The sequence below is a fragment of the Coregonus lavaretus genome (genome assembly GCF_964263955.1).
Source record: "Coregonus lavaretus genome assembly, chromosome: 2".
Lineage (NCBI taxonomy): Eukaryota > Metazoa > Chordata > Actinopteri > Salmoniformes > Salmonidae > Coregonus > Coregonus lavaretus.
Window position 1 is genome coordinate 37,098,730 of NC_139989.1, and position 27,778 is coordinate 37,126,507.

Sequence of the window (27,778 nt, forward strand, 5' to 3'; positions counted from 1 at the left end):
GTGTTCCCCGTACGGTACGGCCTGTTCCGGCCCCTCGCACTAAGTGTACGGTGCGCGTCGCCAGCCCGGTTCGGCCTGTTCCTGCCACCCGCACCAAGTATACGGTGCACGTCGCCAGCCCAGCCCGGCCTGTTCCTGAGCCTCGTAGGAAGCCTACGGTGCGCGTCGCCAGCCCGGTTCGGCCTGTTCCTGCCACCCGCACCAAGTGTACGGTGCGCGTCGCCAGCCCAGCCCGGCCGGTTCCTGTGCCACGTACGAAGCCTACGGTATGCGTCGCCAGCCCGGCCTGGCCTGTTCCTGCCACTCGCACCAAACCAGGGGTGCGAGTCGCCAGCCTGGTCCAGCCCGTTCCTGCTATTCGCACCAAGCCTCCTGTGTGTCCCCAGAGTCCTGTGCGTCCTGTTGCTGCTCCCCGCACTAGCCCTGAGATGCGTGTCCTCAGCCAGGGACCACCAGTTCCGGCACCACGTACTAGGCCATATGTGCGTCCCCAGGGTCCAGCATGCCCTGTTGCTACTCCCCGCACTAGCCCTGAGATGCGTGTCCTCAGCCCGGGACCACCAGTTCCGGCACCACGCACTAGGCCGTATGTGCGTCCCCAGGGTCCAGCATGCCCTGTTGCTTCTCCCCGCACTAGCCCTGAGATGCGTGTCCTCAGCCCGGTACCTCCAGTTCCGGCACCACGCACCAGGCCTACGGTGCGCCTCAGACGGCCAGAGTCTGCCGTCTGCCCAACGGGGTCTGAACTGCCCGTCTGCCCTAAGGCGCTTAAGCCGCCCGTCTGCCATGAGCCTTCAGAGCCGTCCGCCAGACCGGAGCCGCTAGAGCCTTCTGCCAGACAGGATCAGCCAGAGCCTTCCGCCAGACAGGATCAGCCAGAGCCTTCCGCCAGACAGGATCAGCCAGAGCCTTCTGCCAGACAGGATCAGCCAGAGCCTTCTGCCAGACAGGATCAGCCAGAGCCTTCTGCCAGACAGGATCAGCCAGAGCCTTCTGCCAGACAGGATCAGCCAGAGCCTTCTGCCAGACAGGATCAGCCAGAGCCTTCTGCCAGACAGGATCAGCCAGAGCCTTCCGCCAGACAGGATCAGCCAGAGCCTTCCGCCAGCCATGAGCAGCCAGATCCGTCAGCCAGCCATGAGCAGCCAGATCCGTCAGCCAGCCATGAGCAGCCAGATCCGTCAGCCAGCCATGAGCAGCCAGATCCGTCAGCCAGCCATGAGCAGCCAGATCCGTCAGCTAGCCATGAGCAGCCAGATCCGTCAGCCAGCCATGAGCAGCCAGATCCGTCAGCCAGCCATGAGCAGCCAGATCCGTCAGCCAGCCATGAGCAGCCAGATCCGTCAGCCAGCCATGAGCAGCCAGATCCGTCAGCTAGCCATGAGCAGCCAGATCCGTCAGCTAGCCATGAGCAGCCAGATCCGTCAGCTAGCCATGAGCAGCCAGATCCGTCAGCCAGCCATGAGCCGTCCAGCCGGGATCCGCCAGAGCCGTCCAGCCGGGATCCGCCAGAGCCGTCCAGCCGGGATCCGCCAGAGCCGTCCAGCCGGGATCCGCCAGCCAGCCAGGATCCGCCAGAGCCAGCCAGCCAGGATCCGCCATTTAGTCCGGTGCTGCCCCTTAGCTCGGTGTTGCTCCTTATCCTGGTGCTGTCCCTTATCCTGGTGATGCCCCTTAGTCCGGTGCTGCACCTTAGCTCGGTGCTGCTTCTTATCCTGGTGCTGTCCCTTAGTCCGGTGCTGCCCCTTAGTCCGGTGCTGCCTCTTAGTCCGGTGCTGCCCCTTAATCCAGGTGGGTTAGGTTGTAGGGTGGTCAAATGGAGGAGGCTACTAAAGCGGGTAGTGACTATGGTGGGGTGGGGACCACGACCAGTGCCAGAGCCGCCTCCGAGGAGCAACACCCACCCAGCCCTCCCCATTTTTTGGGTTAGGCGCGGTCGGAGTCCGCGCCTTTGGGGGGGGGTACTGTCACACTCTGGCTCCGGGACTGTGTGTTAGAGCCAGGGTGTATTTCATTTGGTGGTGTTGGGGATGGGTGAGTTTCATTTTGTTTGTGTTTAGTGGTGATTGGTCAATGACTCCCAATCGGAGGTAACGAGTGTCAGCTGTCGGCTCGTTATCTCTGATTGGGAGCCATATATATTCTGTGTGTTTTTCACCTTGTGTTTGTGGGTTTTTGTTCCATTGTTCCTGTGTTTCAGTGTTCCGTGTTTTTGTCACTGAGGACGTTACGATCGTGTTTTGTTTCATTTTCGTGTGTGCGCTTTATTAAAATAAAGTATGTACGCTTATCACGCTGCGCCTTGGTCCGCTCATTTTGAAGACGATCGTGACACACATGCTGGCTGATATACCAGATATATTCAAAGCATCGACATAACCTCAAAAGCAACTCAAATACACACACACAAACACACACACACACAAACACAGCAAAACAAAATTGGTTATGTGAAAGTTCCCAGAACATTTGTTAGGTTGCGGCAAATGTTCTCATAACACTAAAACAGTCCAGTTGTGCTGATGATTATACAATGATTGTATGAAACATTCGCCTGACGTTGAAACATTCACAGAACACATTTAGTCTGTTCTTTAAAGGTTCCCAGAATGTTTCATTATGTTGTGGAAAAAGTCTGGTGGGAACATTGTGGGGACATCACAAAATATATCTTCCCGAAACACATACATGGTCCAGTTGTGTGGAGGATTATACAATGTTTTTTTTAAGGTGCAAAAAACATTCACCTGATGTCACAAGAACCACATTTTTTATATTCTTTAAAGGTTCCTCAAAAATTTCTTTAGATTGTGGGAACATTGTGGGGATATGAAAAGAGAGAGGTTCTCAAAACACAAAATCTGTCCAATTCTTACAATGTTTGTATCAGGGTGCACAAAGCATTCCCTCAATGTTCTTTGAATGTTGTTCCTATGTTCCCAGAACTATAAAATTAAGTTTTGAACAGTCCATGGAGATTTATTTCATGTGTTTTTGTTATCTTACTGTTGAGGAAGTTAGTTGTACAACAATCCATGTAGAGACACATATAACAAATATATCTGCGTGTAGCAATGAGTAGCAATGGGTTCACAGGATGACAGAAATGACACAATATCAGTTGATAGCAAAGCAAGCACTCTATCAAGTACGAACTATCTACATAAAAAAGTGAAACTGATCAGGAGTGAATCTAACGTGTGGTTCATGAGGAAAATATGTTGCAGATGATTTTGAGCATTAGCGTTACATATGCTAAGAAGGAGTTGTTAATATACTGAACAAAAATGTAAATGCAACATGCAACAGTTTCAAAGATTTGACTGAGCTACAGTTCATATAAGGAAATCAGTCAATTGAAATAAATTAATTTGGCCCTAATCTATGGATTTCACATGACTCAGCAGGGGTGCAGCCATGGGTGGACCTGGAGGGTATAGGCCCACCCACTTGGCACCCGGATGTGGAAGTCCTGGGCTAGCGTGGTTACATGTGGTCTGCAGTTGTGAGGCCAGTTGGAAGTAACTCTCTAAAACAACGTTGGAGGCAGTTTATGGTAGATAAATTAACATTCAATTTTCTGGCAACAGCTCTGGTGGACATTCCTGCAGTCAACTTGCCAATTGCACGCTCCTTCAAAACTTGAGGCATCTGTGGAATTGTGTTGGGTGACAAAACTGCACATTTTTAAGTGGTATTTTATTGTCCCCAGCACAAGGTGCATTTGTGTGATGATCATATTGTTTAATCAGCTTCTTGATATGCCACACCTGTCAGATGGCTGGATAATATTGGCAAATGAGAAATGCTAAATAACAGGGATATAATCAAATTTGTGCACAACATTTGAGATAAATAAGCTTTTTGTGCGTATGGAAAATGTCTGGGATTTTTTATTTCAGCTCATGAAACATGTGAACCAACACTTTCCATGTTGTGTTTATATTTTTGTTCAGTTTCCTTGTTCTTTGAGATATCAATACAAAATTCAGTGTGGTTCATCTTAGGGACGTCCATGACAGCGATGATACATTTCAAGTTGATACGCCACTGTGGAGTCGATTTACAGTGGTTTAAATAAAATCTATTTTTTTATTTGTAAATAACTCAGCCATCTTTTCACCAATCCCTTTGTTAGAGAAAAGCTAACTTAAGACATGTACCATGGGCCTACATTCCACATGTTGTGTCATTTAGTTTTATTGTTCATGAGAAGAAGATTTTAAAAGTATTTTTGTGTGGCCATCTTTTAATGCATCATGGTTATTTTCTCAAACTCTTTAGGGATTATTGTGATGAGTCCAAAGACCAAATTTGGAGTGAATCTGACTTTTTGTCCATGAAAAGATTGTAAAAAAGTATTAAAAAAATTAGCGTTACATATTCAAAAAAGTGAATTGTTAATAGTTTCCTTCTTTTTTAAGATGTCAATGCCAAACTTAACATAGTTCATCATGGCAATGTCTTTGATGACCCTAAATCGTTTCAAGTTGATGGGCCATTGTGAAGTGGATTTACAAAGGATTTAAATGGACAAGACAAAATCAGATTTCCTGATCAATAACTCAGCCATCTCTTAACCAATCCTTTAGCTTTTCTCAAACTAAGTTAAGAGATGTACCATGGGCCTACACACATAATTGTTATGTGGACTTATAGTTCATGAGAATAACTTTTCCAAAGGTTTTCCCAAATTTCCAAGATGGAGGAAAATCTATCCTGACAGACCTTATGGGTCGTTGAGACAAATTTGTTCAACATGAGGAAAGACAATTGACGACACGTGTTTCTTTTTTACATACATAGTTTCAAGTCTGTAGGTCAAACTGGGTGGTGGATATGAGGGTTTAAGTGAGACTGCTTATAACAGCGCCACCTATAGGCCAATTGGTGCCATTCTTTTTGACCAAGTTACTCTAGTTTATGTGTGCCAAATTGGAAGCAAATTAACTATCTATGCTTGAGTTATTTGACCTTATCAATATTTTTTTGCAATCTAATAATAACAGGTTTCACAGCTTACCCTAATTATTTGGAATCACATGACAATTTATTAGACATTTATTGTACAAACATAGTTTTACCGTATTTTGTTGATAGTCACAAGCGGGGACCAAAGCTGGCAGCTTTGGAATGTTATACCTGAAATTAATCCACTGCACCACTGGGATGAGACTAACACAAATACACTGCTCAAAAAAATAAAGGGAACACTTAAACAACACAATGTAACTCCAAGTCAATCACACTTCTGTGAAATCAAACTGTCCACTTAGGAAGCAACACTGATTGACAATAAATTTCACATGCTGTTGTGCAAATGGAATAGACAACAGGTGGAAATTATAGGCAATTAGCAAGACACCCCCAATAAAGGAGGGGTTCTGCAGGTGGTGACCACAGACCACTTCTCAGTTCCTATGCTTCCTGGCTGATGTTTTGGTCACTTTTGAATGCTGGCGGTGCTTTCACTCTAGTGGTAGCATGAGACTGAGTCTACAACCCACACAAGTGGCTCAGGTAGTGCAGCTCATCCAGGATGGCACATCAATGCGAGCTGTGGCAAGAAGGTTTGCTGTGTCTGTCAGCGTAGTGTCCAGAGCATGGAGGCGCTACCAAGAGACAGGCCAGTACATCAGGAGACGTGGAGGAGGCCGTAGGAGGGCAACAACCCAGCAGCAGGACCGCTACATCCGCCTTTGTGCAAGGAGGAGCAGGAGGAGCACTGCCAGAGCCCTGCAAAATGACCTCCAGCAGGCCACAAATGTGCATGTGTCTGCTCAAACGGTCAGAAACAGACTCCATGAGGGTGGTATGAGGGCCCGACGTCCACAGGTGGGGGTTGTGCTTACAGCCCAACACCGTGCAGGACGTTTGGCATTTGCCAGAGAACACCAAGATTGGCAAATTCGCCACTGGCGCCCTGTGCTCTTCACAGATGAAAGCAGGTTCACACTGAGCACATGTGACGGACGTGACAGAGTCTGGAGACGCCGTGGAAAACGTTCTGATGCCTGCAACATCCTCCAGCATGACCGGTTTGGCGGTGGGTCAGTCATGGTGTGGGGTGGTATTTCTTTGGGGGGCCGCACAGCCCTCCATGTGCTCGCCAGAGGTAGCCTGACTGCCATTAGGTACCGATATGAGATCCTCAGACCCCTTGTGAGACCATATGCTGGTGCGGTTGGCCCTGGGTTCCTCCTAATGCAAGACAATGCTAGACCTCATGTGGCTGGAGTGTGTCAGCAGTTCCTGCAAGAGGAAGGCATTGATGCTATGGACTGGCCTGCCCGTTCCCCAGACCTGAATCCAATTGAGCACATCTGGGACATCATGTCTCGCTCCATCCACCAACGCCACCTTGCACCACAGACTGTCCAGGAGTTGGCGGATGCTTTAGTCCAGGTCTGGGAGGAGATCCCTCAGGAGACCATCCGCCACCTCATCAGGAGCATGCCCAGGCGTTGTAGGGAGGTCATACAGGCACGTGGAGGCCACACACACTACTGAGCCTCATTTTGACTTGTTTTAAGGACATTACATCAAAGTTGGATCAGCCTGTAGTGTGGTTTTCCACTTTAATTTTGAGTGTGACTCCAAATCCAGACCTCCATGGGTTGATAAATTTGATTTCCACTGATCATTTTTGTGTGATTTTGTTGTCAGCACATTCAACTATGTAAAGAAAAAAGTATTTAATAAGATTATTTCATTCATTCAGATCTAGGATGTGTTATTTTAGTGTTCCCTTTATTTTTTTGAGCAGTGTATAATCTGATTTTCTTTGTCTTTGCAAAAGAGAGGATAACTATTTCTTACTCTATCAATCTTCTTTATGTACTGTAAAGTTGAGATGTTTTGACTTCTATTTTCCCTACAATCTTGATTTCAGAAATAATGTTAAATTAGAAACATTACGATCCTGGTAGCTTAGCACAGGGCCTTAACCAGGGTTTGCGTTTTAGGGAGGTCCGGAAAGTTGTAGCTCATTTACTGCATTTCTATACAAAAAAAACTTTAAATGCTATTTGGAGAACAGCAAGAACAAGCAAAAATTACCCTAGCCATTATCACCTTGGCTGCGGTAGGTTCATTCACCTCAGTCGATCTACAAACACATAGCCTATTAGCTATACAATTGTAATGTTTTACCCCTGTGTCACGATCGTCAGGGAGAGAAGTAGACCAATGCGCAGCGTGATGAACGAACATGTTTACTTTATTAAATTAAAGCACGAAACAAAACAACAAACGACTCGTAACGTCCTTGGTAACAATGACCAACACGGAACAGAAACCCACAAACACAAAGTGAAAAACAGACAGTTTAAATATGGCTCCCAATCAGAGACAACCAGCCAACAGCTGACACTCGTTGCCTCTGATTGGGAGTCACTCAGGCAAACATAGAAAATAAAGAACTAGAATCCCCAACATAGAAAATAACCACATAGAATGAACACACCCTGGCTCAACAAATAGAGTCCCAGAGCCAGGGTGTGACAGTACCCCCCCCTAAAGGCGCGGACTGCGACCGCGCCTCAATACGAGCAAAACAGGGGAGGGCTGGGTGGGCATTCCTCCTCGGCGGCGGTTCTGGCTCCGGGCTTGCCCACCACCCTCCAATAAACCCCCCATAGCGCCCCTGGTCCGGTCTGGCCCCGCTGGCTGGAGCTGACCTGGACGTAGCAGGAGCGGCTAGCTTCAGCTCCGTTGGGGAGCAATTAAGCGGTACCTGATTTGGCACCGATGACCCAGGCACGGGTTGTGCCGGACTGACGACGCGCACCCCAGGCTTGGTGCGTGAGGCAGGAAAGGACCGGACCTGGCTGTCGATGCGCACCCCTGGCTTGGTGCGTGGAGCAGCAACGGGCCGGACCGGGCTGACGATACGCACCCCTGGCTTGGTGCGTGGAGCCGGAACGGGCCTCACCGGACTGATGACTCGCACCCCTGGCTTGGTGCGTGGAGCAGCAACGGGCCGGACCGGGCTGACGATGCGCACCCCTGGCTTGGTGCGTGGAGCAGCGACGGGCCGGACCGGGCTGACGATGCGCACCCCTGGCTTGGTGCGTGGAGCAGCGACGGGCCGGACCGGGCAGACGATACGCACCCCTGGCTTGGTGCGTGGAGCCGGAACGGGCCTCACCGGACTGACGACTCGCACCCCTGGCTTGGTGCGTGGAGCCGGAACGGGCCTCACCGGACTGACGACTCGCACCCCTGGCTTGGTGCGTGGAGCAGGGACAGGCCGGGCTGGGCTGGCGACGCACACCGTAGGCTTGGTGCGAGTGGCAGGAACAGGCCGGACCGTACTGGGAACACACACCACTGGCCCTACGTGGGGATCAGGAACAGGCCGGACCGGACTGGCAACACACGCCAGTACCTCTCGCCGTGCCTCTACAACCTCCTTCCCCCTGGTGACCAGTGACTCCCGTAACCTGGCAGCCTCCTGCTGCCCCGTCGTCCACGGCGTTAGCCCCCCCTAAAAAATGTATGGGCTTCACTCCTACCCGTGGCCAAGGCCTCCATCCCTCTTGCCAGACTCGCACTCATCTCCTCCCAAGTCCATCCTCTCTCCTCGTCACGCTGCTTGATCCAGTTTTGGTGGGTTTTTCTGTCACGATCGTCAGGGAGAGAAGTAGACCAATGCGCAGCGTGATGAACGAACATGTTTACTTTATTAAATTAAAGCACGAAACAAAACAACAAACGACTCGTAACGTCCTTGGTAACAATGACCAACACGGAACAAAAACCCACAAACACAAAGTGAAAAACAGACAGTTTAAATATGGCTCCCAATCAGAGACAACCAGCCAACAGCTGACACTCGTTGCCTCTGATTGGGAGTCACTCAGGCAAACATAGAAAATGAAGAACTAGAATCCCCAACATAGAAAATAACCACATAGAATGAACACACCCTGGCTCAACAAATAGAGTCCCAGAGCCAGGGTGTGACACCCTGAAAGTGGGAAAATATGAGAAATGATTTACACTGACACATAGCATTAGCGACTGTTCAGTCAGTTGTAATGATGAATTGCATAAAATCATCAACTCTTTACATAGGTATCGCTTTTCTCAAGTTACATAGTGTTAACGTTTGTATTCCTAGGCATTACTAATCAAGCTCCGCACAAACAGACATCAATGGAGCACACAGATTATCGTATTATCACATTCACATGAATTATTAGAATATTACTTACAATTCTGTATTAATATCAGTGATGTAGTGGTAAAACTAGGTGTGTAATGGATAAGACGAACAACCACCGATGTAAATGAAAACGTATGATATTGTTTAGAACTACAGTATGTATTTTGCATTTTGATAGCATTTTAATGTAGGCCTTGGCCTATACGGAAGATAGGCCATGTCAAGATGTTCATACTGAAACATATCTTACTTTTTTTACTTCCTAACTTGTTTGATAAGATTAGTACGGCTTTTCTCAGGGGACCCCACATGAGGCCCCAACCCCAAGTTTGGGAACCACTGTCCTAACCTCTCTCTCTGCTTGCTTCCTCTTTCTGTCTCCTCTGCTTCCTCCTGCATGCATTGCAGCCTGCCTCAGCCTCACCACTGAGCGCCACATCACTGTCTGTCTCAGTAGCCTACTCTCTGTAAAGCAAAGTTATTATGAGAACTTAGCTAGTAGCCTATTTTTTGCTCCTGCTGAGGTAGGCTCCGTTTAACGTTAGCTTCTTACTTCATCCTTTTTGCTGGCTAAGTAATACTAGCCAGAGCTCTTCAACATTACTGCAATAGAAGTCTCTGCCAGCAGCTAGGAACCTGACTGACTGACATATCTATAAACGACTACTAGTTGTGTGTTCATTCTCAGAGAGTCAGTTGTTGTTTGTTTGGGGGATGTCTGTAGACACGACAGGAGTCGTGGGATGGTTTTAAAATAGCCTTTTGTCCAGCATCTCGCAAACACACTGTCAGCAGCGTCTCTAGTTTTGCCTACTTCTCTGTTGAGCCGATGCTGAGCTGTGATACTATCAAGAGCAGTGTGCGGGTTTCTTCTTGTTTTCTCATCTTATTCAACTGTTACCATGCACCTGCAAAAAAGATAGCTCAGGTGTGCAAGTGCCTTTAGAAGTTTGTTCCATCATCTTTGAAATGTAAGAGAAAGGCCATAATATAATATTGCAGTTTAGGAGCAATTTAGATTTTGGCCACTAGATGGCAGCAGTGTGTGTGCAAAGTTTCAGATTGATCCAGTGAAGCATTGCAATGCTGGACTATTTTGTATCAAGTCTGCCCAAATGTGCCGAAGTGGTCAATTGATACATTTTCAAGTACATAACTATGGAGAACATGCAAAAATTATATGGTAATACAAAATGTAAGTTTACACACTCCCAGGAATGTCATACACGATGGATCAGTTTATACATTAACTTTTACACATCTAGATGGCCAGGCGGGGTGGGTGTGGAAACAGAGACAGCAGGGGTTCAAACTGTAGAACCCAGTTCTTATATTTGAATATAAAAATGGATTTTATCAATCAAAACTATGCTACATTTTATCTCTGGGACCCTTAGGATGACAAATCAGAGCAAGAATGTAAGTACTTTATTTACCTTCAGAGGTGAATGTATCAAACCAGTTGCCGTGATAAGTTTTGTTTTGTTGTGCACTCTCCTCAAACAATAGCATGGTATTTTTCACTGTGATAGCTACTGTAAATTGGACAGTGCAGTTAGATTAACAAGAATTTAAGCTTTCTGCCCATATAAGACATGTCTATGTCCTGGAAAGTTTGCTGTTACTTACAACAGTCATGCTAATCACATTACTGCGCGTTAGCTCAACCGTCCCGTATACGGGACACCGATCCCGTAGAGGTTAAATCTACTTGATTGCCACTCTTTAAAAAAGCTACAGCTATGTTTGGGCAATACCTTATTAAAATATAAGGGATGTAAGAAGATTGAAATGCCATTTCTTTAAAAGTTTGGCAACTTCACATAATAATGTTACATTACACATCAATATTAGTAGAACATTGCAGCAATGTTTTCAGAACTACTTCCATTATCATTGAAGTATGTTTTTAGAACAATTCTGGATCATCATGTCATAACCTTACAGCATAGCTTTATAAGAGTCCCACAGGAATGTTTCTTGTTTGTGGTGTTAGGTGTTAGTATTAATATCTCCATCAACATTAACTGAATATTGCAGGAATGTTTTGTTTTAGAACAACTTCGATAGATGGGTTGGTTGTTTAGCAACAAAACCGACGTGTGCACAACTATGGGGCGAAAGAGACTGGGTTGGCTTAGATTATTGACAACATGTAAACTATATTTAGTCTCCAATGTTTATTAAAAACATAAATACATTTGCACAATGAGCACTTGTTGTCTCTCAAATACATCGTTACAGTTGTTGGTTATCTAGCTAGCGAATTTGAGCCATAATAGCATACACGTGACATCAGTCAAAACACCTTAAAACAAGACATGGTATCAGTAACAAGATAAAACTAGCTTGTGTTATTACATGTTCCCTTTCCCTGGAAACCTAATGAGAACCTTAGGGGAATGTTCTGTGGTAGTTTTTATGAACAACGTTTTAGTGAATGTTAGGAGAACATTCCAAGGATATTTCACTTTCTTAGAAAGAAAATGACAATCAAAAACATTTTTTGAATGTTTGTGGGACGCCATCATCCTAATGTTAGCTCAAAACTATAACTTAATGGGAATGTTAGCTAATGTTCTGGGAATGTTCCCGGTTTGCTGGGCACACACTGGAACACAGACACACTCTTCCCCTCTTCCCCTATCAAATGAAATTAAATCTAATTTTATTGGCCGCATACACATATGGCAGATGTTATTGCGGGTGTTTTCGAAATGCTTGTGTTCCTAGCTCCAACAGTGCAGCAATATCCAGCAGTATACAGCAATACACACAAATCTAAAAGTAAAAGAATGGAGTTAAGAAATATAGCAATATTAGGACAAGCAATGTCCGGAGTATATATATGTGATGGGATGTATAGACATTATGGACAGTATGTGGGTAGAATATGTAGTATATCTGTAGAATATGTAGGATAGAATAGTATATGTAGATCAATAGTTAAATAGGATAGGCCTTGACTAGAATACAGTATATCTGCCACCCCTCCAGCTGATACCCCCTCCCCTTTCCGTTGCAGACTGACAGCTAGACTCATCTGTCTGGCAGGAAAATGCACCCTAAGACAGAGAGGTAGAGAGAGAGAGGTAGAGAGGTAGAGAGAGAGAGAGAGAGAGAGAGAGAGAGAGAGAGAGAGAGAGAGAGAGAGATAGATAGATAGATAGAGAGGAGTATGGAAATAATGAATAGCACAAAGAGGTAAAGTAAGTGTATGGTAGAGTGAGCGAGAGATGGAGGGAGAGAGAAAAAGGAATGAGACAAACAAAAATGATTCTAATGGGAGGAAAGAAGCCAGCCAAAGTACAGCACCAGCAGTGGAATATGTGCATGCCTGCCACTGCCTGGGGGGTTTCTGGGTTCGCTGTGAGAGTGCAGCAGTCCTGACAAGGGGAAGAATGGGGGCAAACAGGAATGACAAAATAGGATGGATGGGCCAAGGCTAGGAGAAACAACAAGGCCACATTTCTATAGACAGATGAACAGGCATCCATGTGCAAAGAAACAGGGAAAACAAACAAACAGACAGACAGATAGGAGAGTGGGGGGTGGGGGGTGGAGGGGCAGGCAGATAGACAGGCAGGCAGGCAGATAGGTAGACAGACAGACAGGTGAATAGACAGGGAGACAGAGAAACATCCAAAACCCAGACAGACATATTGACAGAGTGATAATGGAGGCAGACAAAGTGGCAGACGGATGGACTGCCAGACATGAAGAGATACAGACAGAGCGACAGCCAAAAAGACAGAGACAGCCTTGAGTATAATACACCCTCTACAGAAGGTAAGGAGCAAGGCATTGCATTTCAAGCACGATACAACAATTTGGTAGCAGTCTAGCTTATCATTATCCCTGTGTATAGTTTCATTTACTCTGTCAGGTAAATGCAAGCTTCAAAATGCATCAAATCACTGGTTTGAAGAGCCTGAATGCTGATCCGGGATCATAGTTGTAGAAGGGAAATCAAGTCCCCTAGAATGAGACGCAGGAGAATCAATCTACCAAGCTCAAAACAGTGCATTCTGTATTCAATGCATAGTCAATCAGTAAGATACCCATACTGAGGGTTTAGAGCTTGAGGTAGTCACCTCATACAATTACTTGGGAGTATGGCGAGACAGTACACTGTCCTTCTCTCAGCACATATCAAAGCTGCAGGTTAAGGTTAAATCTAGACTTGTTTTCCTCTATCGTAATCGCTCCTCTTTCACCCCAGCTGCCAAACTAACCCTGATTCAGATGACCATCCTACCCATGCTAGATTATGGAGACGTAATTTATAGATTGGCAGGTAAGGGTGCTCTCGAGCAGCTAGATGTTCTTTACCTTTCGGCCATCAGATTTGCCACCAATGCTCCTTATAGGACACATCACTGCTTTCTATACTCCTCTGTAAACTGGTAATCTCTGTATACCCGTCGCAAGACCCACTGGTTAATGCTTATTTAAAAAACCCACTTAGGCCTCACTACCCCCTATCTGAGAAACCTACTGCAGCCCTGATCCTCCACATACAACACCCGTTCTGCCAGTCACATTCTGTTAAAGGTCCCCAAAGCACACACATCCCTGGGTTGCTCCTCTTTCCAGTTCGCTGCAGCTAGCGACTGGAACGAGCTGCAAAAAAAATACACTCAAACTGGACAGTTTTATCTCCATCTCTTCATTCAAAAACTCAATCATGGACACTCTTACTGACAATTGTTGCTGATTCGCGTGATGTATTGTTGCCCAATAATTTTTGTACCATGTCTTGTGCTGCTACCATGTTGTGCTGCTGCCATGTTCTGTTGCTACCATGTTGTTTTCATTTTGGGTTACTACCTTACTGTGTTGTCGTGTGTCGCTGCCATGCTATGTTGTTGTCTTAGGTCTCCCTTTATGTAGTGTTGTGTTGTCTCTCTTGATGTGATGTGTGTTTGGTCCTATATTTATATATATATAATTATTTTTTAATCCCTGCCCCCGTCCCCGCAGGAGGCCTTTTGCCTTTTGGTAGGTCGTCATTGTAAATAAGAATTTGTTCTTAACTGACTTTCCTACTTAAATAAAGGTTAAATAAAAAATAAAAAGATATCTTAGGCCACTCTAGTGGGACCTGATGTGGTGACTCAACTGTCTGTCTTAATGACAGTGAACAGCTAAACAATGTGTGATTATCATAGAGTATTTACAAAGCCTCTAAATATGCTATACTATTGCATGGTGATCACACTAAAGCTTACTGGGACTTTTAGTAATCTGTTTCCTAATTACGTCACTGTTCAACTCAAGAGACAGAAACATAACAGAAGAACAGATAACAGATAAGAGCAGGTCAAAGATACCAACCTGCTCCTCATTGGTTTGTTTCTGTCATTTCCCTTGGGGAGAGAAGCGGCGGGAGGCTTCCTCAGTCTAAAAAGGCGGGGAGATAGACAAGAGGGTTACAACTTGACAAGTCGGCTGTAGGATGCAGCTACGGGAGATAGAAGCCTCGGAAACTGACAGTAATGTGATGTTTTGACATCAATCTGTATCAATAGAACTTAAAGTATCTTCGCCTTTCAAGTCAACAGTAATGATGCTTATCAGCAGAACTTATCGCTGTAGACTTCTATTTATAGGATCTAGCTACCCCTGTCTATCTAGCAACTTTCATCGATTTTTATTGGAACAGATCAATGTAGCCATTTCTCTCAATCTAAAGAGCTGTTTGTAGCTCTAATTATGTATTTTTGTCAATACAATCTTAGTTCTTGTAGATGTCTATCTGTATGGCGCTGACCTCGCTTTCAAAACCAGGATCTTTTATAGTGTATTAATAGAAATATTATTTTCAATGAATAGAACCTACTTCTGTCTAGCAACCTTGGATGGTTTCTATAGTGAGAAGAGAACTTATGTTACCTGTCTCAATTCCCTTGACAGTTATTATGAAAATACCTCACCTCCCAAATAACATTACCTCTTTACGGTTTGAATAAAAATGCTTTATCATACTGTGAACCCCATTGAAACCTTTTAGCCATATAGATAGATAGATTGATTTGACTATTTAAAACACAATACAACCACACATGTGGATAAAGCATTTAAAATCATTGAGGATGACACAAAAAAGTTTGAAAACCTATTTCCATTGTGGTCCTCTTAAATAGTTAAAAAATGTACAAACGTAAACATAGTAGTCCTAGGCTACACAGTAGAGCTAGCTTACTAGGCATACTTGGGTTACACATACAGTGGGGAGAACAAGTATTTGATACACTGCCGATTTTGCAGGTTTTCCTACTTACAAAGCATGTAGAGGTCTGTAATTTTTATCATAGGTACACTTCAACTGTGAGAGACTGAATCTAAAACAAAAATCCAGAAAATCACATTGTATTATTTTTAAGTAATTCATTTGCATTTTATTGCATGACATAAGTATTTGATACATCAGAAAAGCAGAACTTAATATTTGGTACAGAAACCTTTGTCTTGACCAGGTTTGCACACACTGCAGCAGGGATTTTGGCCCACTCCTCCATACAGACCTTCTCCAGATCCTTCAGGTTTCGGGGCTGTCGCTGGGCAATACGGACTTTCAGCTCCCTCCAAAGATTTTCTATTGGGTTCAGGTCTGGCGACTGGCTAGGCCACTCCAGGACCTTGAGATGCTTCTTACGGAGCCACTCCTTAGTTGCCCTGGCTGTGTGTTTCGGGTCGTTGTCATGCTGGAAGACCCAGCCACGACCCATCTTCAATGCTCTTACTGAGGGAAGGAGGTTGTTGGCCAAGATCTCGCGATACATGGCCCCATCCATCCTCCCCTCAATATGGTGCAGTCGTCCTGTCCCCTTTGCAGAAAAGCATCCCCAAAGAATGATGTTTCCACCTCCATGCTTCACGGTTGGGATGGGGTTCTTGGGGTTGTACTCATCCTTCTTCTTCCTCCAAACACGGCGAGTGGAGTTTAGACCAAAAAGCTATATTTTTGTCTCATCAGACCACATGACCTTCTCCCATTCCTCCTCTGGATCATCCAGATGATTTGGCAAACTTCAGACGGGCCTGGACATGCGCTGGCTTGAGCAGGGGGACCTTGCGTGCGCTGCAGGATATTAATCCATGACGGCGTAGTGTGTTACTAATGGTTTTCTTTGAGACTGTGGTCCCAGCTCTCTTCAGGTCATTGACCAGGTCCTGCCGTGTAGTTCTGGGCTGATCCCTCACCTTCCTCATGATCATTGATGCCCCATGAGGTGAGATCTTGCATGGAGCCCCAGACCGAGGGTGATTGACCGTCATCTTGAACTTCTTCCATTTTCTAATAATTGCGCCAACAGTTGTTGCCTTCTCACCAAGCTGCTTGCCTATTGTCCTGTAGCCCATCCCAGCCTTGTGCAGGTCTACAATTTTATCCCTGATGTCCTTACACAGCTCTCTGGTCTTGGCCATTGTGGAGAGGTTGGAGTCTGTTTGATTGAGTGTGTGGACAGGTGTCTTTTATACAGGTAACGAGTTCAAACAGGTGCAGTTAATACAGGTAATGAGTGGAGAACAGGAGGGCTTCTTAAAGAAAAACTAACAGGTCTGTGAGAGCCGGAATTCTTACTGGTTGGTAGGTGATCAAATACTTATGTCATGCAATAAAATGCAAATGAATTACTTAAAAATCATACAATGTGATTTTCTGGATTTTTGTTTTAGATTCCGTCTCTCACAGTTGAAGTGTACCTATGATAACAATTACAGACCTCTACATGCTTTGTAAGTAGGAAAACCTGCAAAATCGGCAGTGTATCAAATACTTGTTCTCCCCACTGTATAACACATACCAGAACAAAGGACAGGACGACATTGTCATAGCCATAGAGCAGGACTCCCTCAGTAAATCAGGGATCTCAGGCTCCTAAACTGAGTTAGATGATGGTTGATGATGGTGATGTGAGGTGATGCAGTTGGTTTGCCGGCTCTGATGTTATCCTCTGCCTCTCTATAGCCTGTGATGCCAGGTGATGGAGTTGGCTTGCTGGCCCTGATGTCGTTCTCAGCTCAGCCTCTCTGTAGCCCTCAATAAATAAATAAATACAAATTGTATCTATTTATAGTTTTCAAACCAGGAGTGGACCCCAGAGCATTTTCTCTGAGTAGACCATTATTGAGAATGGAAAATGCCACCAAAGAAGCGAAGGGAAATGCTCTTGCTCTTTTAACTAGGTGAGCTGCAGGCTTCTGGTGTTTGTGTTGCTGTTGTTATTATCATTTTCATCACGTTCCAGGATACAGCATGGTGTGGGTCATGTGCCTGTTTGGGAAGCTTTGCTATCTTCAGGGAGAGGAGAACATTTGGAATACAGTGGACATTCTTAACGGGCCATTTTATGAACTCTGGTACTCCCTTATGGCAGTTTATAAAGGTGAATTATTATGGCCATGATAATGTTGTTTGTATTACCTGAGGGGGCCCTTGTCACGAATTCCGCCGAGACTGCTCCTCCTCCTTGTTCGGGCAGGCTTCGGCGTTCGTTGTCCCCGGAGTACTAGCTGCTACCGTTTTATGTTCTCTATGTTTGTTTGGTTTTGTCTGGTTGGTGCACCTGTTTCATATCATGTATTGATTATGTCACCTATACGTTTCCTTTGGTTTTGTTTGTAGTTGTGTGTTGTTGTACGCCTGTCCGTTGGTGTAGGTTTATTGTTTTCTTGTTGTTCGTGCTTTACGCACTTTACGCACTGTTTGCGTAATCGCTCGCCTCCTGTTTGTCGAGGCCCGTTGTTTTGTATTTTTGCCTCTGTGACTATTAAAGTCGGATCGACTAAGCTTCTGTGTCCTGCGCCTGACTCCAACACCGCATCCACATCAGCCTCTGACAGAACAACACACCTTTACAATGGAGTCAGCAGGAGCAGCGGCGGCGACCGGGTCGCTGGAGGATCGGGTCAGCTGCCAGGACGCCAGGATCCAGCAACTCGGCTCCGCCATGCACCCTGTGCCGATGGGAAAGGGGAGGCGTGCCCACACCTCCTCCTACATTACCACCACCATCGGCCAGTCCCACCAGACCAGCTCCGGAATCCAGTGGGATTCGGCTCTCGCTCCCGAAGGCGTATGATGGCACAGCAGCCGGGTGTCAGGGGTTCCTCCTTCAGGTGGAACTCTACCTGGCCACCATACACCCGGCGCCCTCGGGATACGAGAGCGTTTCCGCCCTCATCTCCTGTCTCTCCGGCAAGGCGTTGGAGTGGGCCAACGCCGAATGGAGGGGAATAGACGCCGCCACCATCAGCTACGCGGAGTTCTCCCGCCGCTTCAGGGCTGTTTTTGATCACCCTCCTGAGGGTAAAGCGGCGGGGGAGCGTCTGTTCCACCTCCGACAGGGGAAGAGGAGCGCACAGGAGTTCGCCCTGGATTTCCGGACTCTAGCGGCGGATGCGGGGTGGAATGAGAGGGCCCTCATCGACCACTATCGGTGTAGCCTGCGTGAGGACGTTCGTCGAGAGCTGGCCTGCAGGGACACCAATCTGTCCTTCGACCAGCTAGTGGACATGTCCATCCGGCTGGATACCCTGCTGGCCAACCGCGGACGTCCCGAGATGGGGCCGTCCATTCCATCCCCCAGCACCTCCGAGCCGAGCCCAATGGAGCTTGGAGGTGCTGGCGCTAGAGAGAGAAGGAGAGAGAACCCGAGGGGGGCCGTCCCCTGCACCAGCTGTGGCCGTGGAGGACACACTGCGGCTAGGTGCTGGGGAGGGTCTCCAGGGAATCGGGGCAACAGGTCGGCACTGGGGAGTCATTTCAGGTGAGTTGGCGCCCCACTCACCCAGAGCTCTCTGTTGTTCACTTGTGTATACCTGTGGTATTTCCTCAGGTTGCATCTCATTCCCAGCATAAGGCGCTAGTCGATTCAGGCGCAGCTGGGAATTTTATTGATTGGAAATTTTGTTCTAAGTTAGGGATTCTCCTCCTGCCCGTTGATGCACCCTTTCCTGTCCATGCCCTAGATAGCCGCCCATTGGGATCTGGGTTGATTAGGGAGGTCACAGCGCCACTAAAGATGAAGACGCAGGGGGGTCATGAGGAGATTATTCAGTTGTACCTAATTGACTCTCCTGCGTATCCCGTGGTGCTGGGGCTTCCTTGGTTAATCACCCATGACCCCACCATTTCGTGGCAACAGAGGGCTCTCAAGGAATGGTCTGGCCAGTGTGTTGGGTGATGTTTAGGTGTTTCCGTTGGGGCGACCACGGGTGGAGAGTCCGAACCAAGTGCCCGCAATGCACATTCCCCCCGAGTATGAGGATTTGGCACTCGTGTTCAGCAAGACGAGGGCGACGCGTTTGCCACCTCATAGGCAGGGAGATTGTGCGATAAACCTCCAGACAGGTGCGGCACTTCCGCGGAGCCATGTGTATCCTCTGTCTCAAGAGGAGACGGCGGCTATGGAGACATACATAGCTGAGTCCCTGAGACAGGGATACATACGGTCCTCCACTTCCCCTGCGTCCTCAAGTTTCTTTTTTGTGAAGAAGAAGGATGGAGGTTTGCGCCCGTGTATGGATTATCGTAGTCTCAATCAGATCACTGTGAATTACAGTTACCCTCTTCCTCTGATTGCGAGTATGACTGAATCATTACGCGGAGCGCGGTTCTTCACAAAACTGGATCTCAGGAGCGCTTATAACTTGGTGCGCATTAGGGAGGGAGATGAATGGAAGACTGCATTTAGTACCACCTCAGGTCATTATGAGTATCTTGTCATGCCATACGGGTTAATGAATGCTCCTTCAGTCTTCCAATCATTTGTGGACGAGATCTTCCGGGACCTGCATGGGCAGGGAGTGGTAGTGTACATTGACGACATCCTAGTGTACTCTGCTACACGAGCCGAGCATGTAGCCCTGGTGCGCCGAGTGTTGGGTAGGCTGTTGGAGCATGACTTGTATGTCAAGGCAGAGAAATGTCTGTTTTTCCAGGAGTCCATCTCCTTCTTGGGTCATCGGTTGTCCGCGTCAGGGGTGAAGATGGAGATTGACCGGGTGTCAGCCGTGCGTAACTGGCAAACCCCAACCACTGTTAAAGAGGTGCAGCAGTTTTTGGGTTTTGCCAATTACTACCGGAGGTTTATCCGGGGTTTTGGACAGGTAGCAGCTCCCATTACTTCCCTGCTGAAGGGGGGCCCGGTGCGTTTGCAGTGGTCGGCTGAAGCGGACATGCCGTTTTGTAAACTGAAGGACCTGTTCACTTCGGCTCCGGTGCTGGCGCACCCGGACCCCGCTTTAGCGTTCCAGGTAGAGGTGGACGCGTCAGAGGCCGGTATTGGGGCAGTACTGTCGCAACGCTCCGGCACGCCTCCTAAGCTCCGTCCCTGCGCTTTTTATTCTAGAAAGCTCAGCCCGTCGGAGCGTAATTATGACGTAGGGGACAGGGAGCTGTTAGCCATGGTTCAAGCCCTAAAGGTGTGGAGGCATTGGCTTGAGGGGGCTCAACACCCTTTTCTCATTCTGACTGACCATCGTAACCTGGAGTACATCCGGGCAGCTAGGAGATTGAACCCTCGTCAGGCTAGGTGGAACATGTTCCTGACCCGGTTCGTTTTTAAGCTCACTTACATCCCAGGGTCCCAGAACGGTAAGGCAGACGCCCTGTCCCGGCGATATGACACAGAGGAGAGATCCATTGAGCCCACTCCCATACTGCCGGAGTCTTGTCTGGTGGCACCGGTGGTATGGGAGGTCGATGCGGAAATTGAGCGGGCGTTACGCACCGACCCTACTCCCCCAGAGTGTCCAGTGGGTCGGACGTACGTGCCGCTCGAGGTCCGTGATCGTCTCATTTATTGGGCTCATACGTCACCCTCCTCTGGACATCCAGGTATTGGCCGGACAGTGCACTGCCTTAGTGTTAAGTACTGGTGGCCAACATTGGCTAGGGACGTGAGGTTTTATGTCTCCTCCTGCTCGGTGTGCGCTTAGTGTAAGCACCTAGACACCTGCCCAGGGGGAAGTTACAACCCCTGCCCGTTCCACAACGGCTGTGGTCTCACCTCTTGGTGGACTTTGTCACGGACCTTCCCCCATCTCAGGGGAATACCACTATTCTGGTCGTTGTGGATCGGTTCTCTAAGGCCTGTCGTCTCATTCCAATGCCGGGTCTCCCTACTGCCCTACAGACCGCTGAGGCTTTGTTCACCCACGTCTTCTGGCACTACGGGGTTCCCGAGGATATAGTGTCTGATCGGGGTCCCCAATTAACCTCTAGAGTCTGGAGGGCGTTCATGGAACGCTTGGGGGTCTCGGTTAGCCTTACCTCGAGTTACCACCCTGAGAGTAATGGGCAGGTGGAGAGAGTGAACCAGGATGTGGGTAGGTTTCTGAGATCCTATTGCCAGGGCCGGCCGGAGGAGTGGTCGGGGTATATCCCCTGGGCAGAGATGGCTCAGAACTCTCTCCGCCACTCCTCTACTAACCTGACCCCTTTTCAGTGCGTGTTAGGTTATCAGCCGGTTCTGGCACCATGGCATCAGAGCCAGATCGAGGCTCCTGCGGTGGATGAGTGGTTTTGGCGCTCGGAGGAGACGTGGAACGCTGCACACGTACATCTGCAGCGGGCCATCCGCAGGCAGAAGGCGAGCGCCGATCTCCACCGCAGTGAGGGTCCAGTCTACGCCCCTGGAGATCGAGTCTGGCTCTCGACTCGAAACCTGCCCCTTCGCCTGCCCTGCCGGAAGCTTGGCCGGCGGTTTGTGGGGCCATTTAAAGTCCTGAGGAGATTGAACGAGGTGTGTTACAAGTTGCAACTGCCTAATGACTATCACATTAACCCCTCGTTCCATGTGTCTCTCCTCAGGCCGGTGGTAGCTGGTCCACTCCAGGAGAGTGAGATAAGAGAGACCCCTCCGCCCCCACTGGACATCGAGGGGGCTCCGGCGTACTCAGTCCGGTCCATCGTGGATTCGAGACGTCGGATGGGGGGTCTACAATATCTCGTGGAGTGGGAGGGGTACGGTCCGGAGGAACGGTGCTGGGTGCCTAGGAGGGACATTTTAGATCCATCCCTCCTGACTGAGTTCCACCGTAGTCATCCTACGCGCCCTGCTCCACGTCCTCCTGGCCGTCCCCGGGGTCGGCGCACGGCTGGGGCCGCGCGTCAAGGGGGGGGGGGGTACTGTCACGAATTCCGCCGAGACTGCTCCTCCTCCTTGTTCGGGCAGGCTTCGGCGTTCGTCGTCCCCGGAGTACTAGCTGCTACCGTTTGATGTTCTCTATGTTTGTTTGGTTTTGTCTGGTTGGTGCACCTGTTTCATATCATGTATTGATTATGTCACCTATAAGTTTCCTTTGGTTTTGTTTGTAGTTGTACGCCTGTCCGTTGGTGTAGGTTTATTGTTTTCTTGTTGTTCGTGCTTTACGCACTTTACGCACTGTATGCATAATCGCTCGCCTCCTGTTTGTTGAGGCCCGTTGTTTTGTATTTTTGCCTCTGTGACTATTAAAGTCGGATCGACTAAGCTTCTGTGTCCTGCGCCTGACTCCAACACCGCATCCACATCAGCCTCTGACAGCCCTAAGACAGACACTGTCTCTCCAGGCCACTGGTCATAATCACACAGACAATGCTGGTTATTGATAGAGGAGAAAGTGAAGGAAAGAGAGAGATGTGAGAAAGACAGAGTTCATGATGTTATCGGACCATCTCCTCTGTAAACACTGATGTGATGTATTATTTTGGATATGGACTCTGCTAAGGCAGACAGTTCTCTACATTTTACATTTTAGTCATTTAGCAGACGCTCTTATCCAGAGCAACTTACAGTTAGTGCATAATTTTTTTTTCATGGGAATTGAACCCACAACCCTGGCGTTGCAAACGCCATGCTCTACCAACTGAGCTACACGGGGCTCATACAATAAGTGCCACCCACATTCTACCATTCTTTCAGAGGAGATCTTGAACTTGACTAGCACTCACACAACATACACACATAGATACACATCTGTAAACATACCATCCCATTGTTCTCTTAATCATAACGATCAATATTCATCATACATACGGGATAACAGTCGTGGTTACTGATGGCGGCCATGTTATGTAGTGCTGTTCAACAGTAGGCTACAGGCAGGCTGTGAAATGCCATTCCACTACAGTACAGTGTGGGGAAAGACCTTTATATTCCTTATGGGTGACTCACTGACATTATGTCAGAAACATCCCTGGACTCCCCTCATGGAACGTAAGCACAGTGAGTCCACACTCAGAGTGACTAAATAGACAAGTCCCTAGAGTCTATCCCCCGGTAAAACATCCACTCCACTTAAAACACTCCACTAATAATACACACATAGGCCTAGGCTTTAGTGCTTCAGGGGTTTTATGCTTACACACACACACACACACACACACACACACACACAAACATACACATACAGCACACACACGCACGCACCGCACACACACACACAACGGACTGGCAGTGGTGTTATTTCAGGCTGAGTGAGGGTGACATTTTGGCAGCGTATATGAAAATGCACTGTTACATAGCAAATATACTGTTATAAATTATACAGCTGCACCATCGAAAGCATCCTGACTGGTTGCATCACCGCCTGGTATGGTAACTGCTCGGCCTCCGACCGCAAGGCACTACAAAGGGTAGTGCGTACGGCCCAGTACATCACTGGGGCCAAGCTTTCTGCCATCCAGGACCTCTATACCAGGCGGTGTCAGAGGAAGGCCCTCAAAATTGTCAAAGACTCCAGTCACCCTTGTCATAGACTGTTCACTCTGCTACCGCACGGCAAGCGGTACCGGAGTGCCAAGTCTAGGTCCAAAAGACTTCTCAACAGCTTCTACCCCCAAGCCATAAGACTCCTGAACAGCTAATCATGGCTACCCAGACTATTTGCACTGCCCCCCCACCCCCCACCCCATATTTTTACGCTGCTGCTACTCTGTTAATTATTTATGCATAGTCACTTTAACTCTACCCACATGTACATATTACTTAAACTACCTCAACTAGCCGGTGCCCCCGCACATTGACTCTGCACCGGTACCCCCCTGTATATATAGCCTCCCTACTGTTATTTTATTTTACTTCTGCTCTTTTTTTCTCAACACTTTTTTTGTTGTTGTTTTATTTTACTTTTTTATTCAAAAATAAATGCACTGTTGGTTAAGGGCTGTAAGTAAGCATTTCAATGTAATGTCTGCACCTGTTGTATTCGGCGCATGTGGACAATACAATTTGATTTGATTTGATTTGTTATGCAGCACAAGTTTAGAATGCAACAGTTACGCAACTTAATTGGGCATCTTGCATCAGCACCATTATTGAATACATTATTGCCACTCTGCATTAATTCCACTATAAGTGGAATTCTGAGTAGCATGGTCTCCTATACAGTAGTCTAGTTAAACAATAATTATACAGTACATTGACATACAGATGTGGGATCTTAATTTGATCACCCTTTTGTTGCTGAGAATTTTCGTGCACAGCAGGAAATGCAAACCTTTAGTGTATTCAAGGTTTTAAAAGGCTTCTAAAGTTTGTAATTTCCACATTCAAATGTCAGACTGGATGAAAAATGTATCAAAATGTCAATTAATTATAATCCACATAATAATTCACATTTCCTGTTGCTGCAGGATTATTTTCATTCTGTAGCAAACTGGCTCAAATTAAGATCCTATATCTGTTTCAGCTCTTACTATACAATACTTAGACACACGTTGCATTAGAACAGCCAGTACCATTACTCATGTACGTTTATATGTAGGCCTACTCTTATATATGTACTCTATTATAGAGGGTTCACAGCATATGGGCTGAAATATATAACCTTTTTCTATGAGCAAGGACATGGGGATGGAGATGGGAGAAGTGATTTAAGTAGCCTCATCCAGAAAGCGGCTAATTGGCTTTCCAAAGAGGCCCAAAGGTCAGTACCCTCTAATCAAGCCTATTGAAGGGGTAAGGATGTGGAGGAGTGGAAAAGGCCACTGAGTATCTCATCTGGTGGGTTGAGGGTGTCTGATGCACAATTTTATATTTATTTTTTATTTCACCTTTATTTAACCAGGTAAGCCAGTTGAGAACAAGTTCTCATTTACAACTGCGACCTGGCCAAGATAAAGCAAAGCAGTGCGATAAAAATAACAACACAGTTACATATGGGGTAAAACAAAACATAAAGTCAAAAATACAACAGAAAATAGAAAATATATATACAGTGTGTGCAAATGTAGCAAGTTATGGAGGTAAGGCAATAAATAGGCCATAGTACAAAATAATTACAATTAGTATTAACACTGGAATGAAAGATGTGCAAGAGATGATGTGCAAATAGAGATACTGGGGTGCAAATGAGCAAAATAAATAACAATATGGGGATGAGGTAGTTGGGTGGGCTTATTTCAGATGGGCTGTGTACAGGTGCAGTGATCGGTAAGGTGCTCTGACAACTGATGCTTAAAGTTAGTGATACTGTACATGCAGGTTCTAATTACGCTATTCAATCATCATCATTTATACTATATCCTGTATAGAATTGAATCACAAATGTATGTATCCTTTAGAAGTCTACCTCGGCCATGATTTACTCATTTTAGTAGCAAAGCACATAGCCGCGGGAAGTTGGGGTGGTGAGGGTGCTATGGCAAAGCATCACTTTACCCAGGCACATACAGGGAGGGAAAAAAGTATTTGATCCCCTGCTGATTTTGTACGTTTGCCCACTGACAAAGAAATGATCAGTGTATAACTTTAATGGTAGGTTTATTTGAACAGTGAGAGACAGAATAACAACAAAAAAATCAAGAAAAACCCATGTCAAAAATGTTATGAATTGATTTGCATTTTAATGAGGGAAATACGTATTTGACCCCTCTGCAAAACATGACATAGTACTTGGTGGCAAAACCCTTGTTTTGCAGAGGGGTCAAATACTTATTTCCCTCATTAAATTCGTTTGTTAAGTCTAATGACACTGCTGGTCCTGCTCACACTGCCCTACCCTATGCTTTGACTTCTTTCTCCCCTCTCTCTCCAGATAAAATCTTGCGACTAGTGACTGCAGGCCGCCCAACAACCTGCCCGCTTGACCCCATCCCCTCCTCTCTTCTCCAGACCATCTCCGGTGACCTTCTCCCCTACCTCACCTCGCTGATCAACTCATCCTTGACCGCTGGCTATGTCCCTTCCGTCTTCAAGAGAGCGAGAGTTGCACCCCTTCTCAAAAAACCAACACTCGATCCCACTGATGTCAACAACTACAGACCAGTATCCCTTCTTTCTTTTCTTTCCAAAACTATTGAGCGTGCCGTCTTTAGCCAACTCTCTTGCTATCTCTCTCAGAATGACCTTCTTGATCCAAACCAGTCAGGTTTCAGGACTGGTCATTCAACTGAGACTGCTCTTCTCTGTGTCACGGAGGCTCTCCGCACTGCTAAAGCTAACTCTCTCTCCTCTGCTCTTGTCCTTCTAGACCTGTCTGCTGCCTTTGATACTGTGAACCATCAGATCCTCCTCTCCACCCTCTCCGAGCTGGGCATCTCCGGCGCGGCTCACTCCTGGATTGCGTCCTACCTGACCGGTCGCTCCTACCAAGTGGCGTGGCGAGAAGCTGTCTCCGCACCACGTGCTCTCACCACTGGTGTCCCCCAGGGCTCAGTTCTAGGCCCTCTCCTTTTCTCCCTATACACGAAGTCACTTGGCTCTGTCATATCCTCACATGGCCTCTCCTATCATTGCTACGCTGACGATACACAACTAATCTTCTCCTTTCCCCCTTCTGATAACCAGGTGGCGAATCGCATCTCTGCATGTCTGGCAGACATATCAGTATGGATGACGGATCACCACCTCAAGCTGAACCCTGGCAAGACGGAGCTGCTCTTCCTCCCGGGGAAGGACTGCCCGTTCCATGATCTCGCCATCACGGTTGACAACTCCGTTGTGTCCTCCTCCCAGAGTGCGAAGAGCCTTGGCGTGACCCTGGACAACACCCTGTCGTTCTCCGCTAACATCAAGGCGGTGACCCGATCCTGCAGGTTCATGCTCTACAACATTCGGAGAGTACGACCCTGCCTTACACAGGAAGCGGCACAGGTCCTAATCCAGGCACTTGTCATCTCCCGTCTGGATTACTGCAACTCGCTGTTGGCTGGGCTCCCTGCCTGTGCCATTAAACCCCTACAACTCATCCAGAATGCCGCAGCCCGTCTGGTGTTCAACCTTCCCAAGTTCTCTCACGTCACCCCCCTCCTCCGCACACTCCACTGGCTTCCAGTTGAAGCTCGCATCCGTTACAAGACCATGGTGCTTGCCTATGGAGCAGTGAGGGGAACGGCACCTCCGTACCTTCAGGCTCCGATCAGTCCCTACACCCAAACGAGGGCATTGCGTTCATCCACCTCTGGCCTGCTGGCTCCCCTTCCTCTGCGGAAGCATAGTTCCCGCTCAGCCCAGTCAAAACTGTTCGCTGCTCTGGCACCCCAATGGTGGAACAAGCTCCCTCACGACGCCAGGACAGCGGAGTCACTCACCACCTTCCGGAGACATTTGAAACCCCACCTCTTTAAGGAATACCTGGGATAGGATAAAGTAATCCTTCTACCCCCCCCCCCCC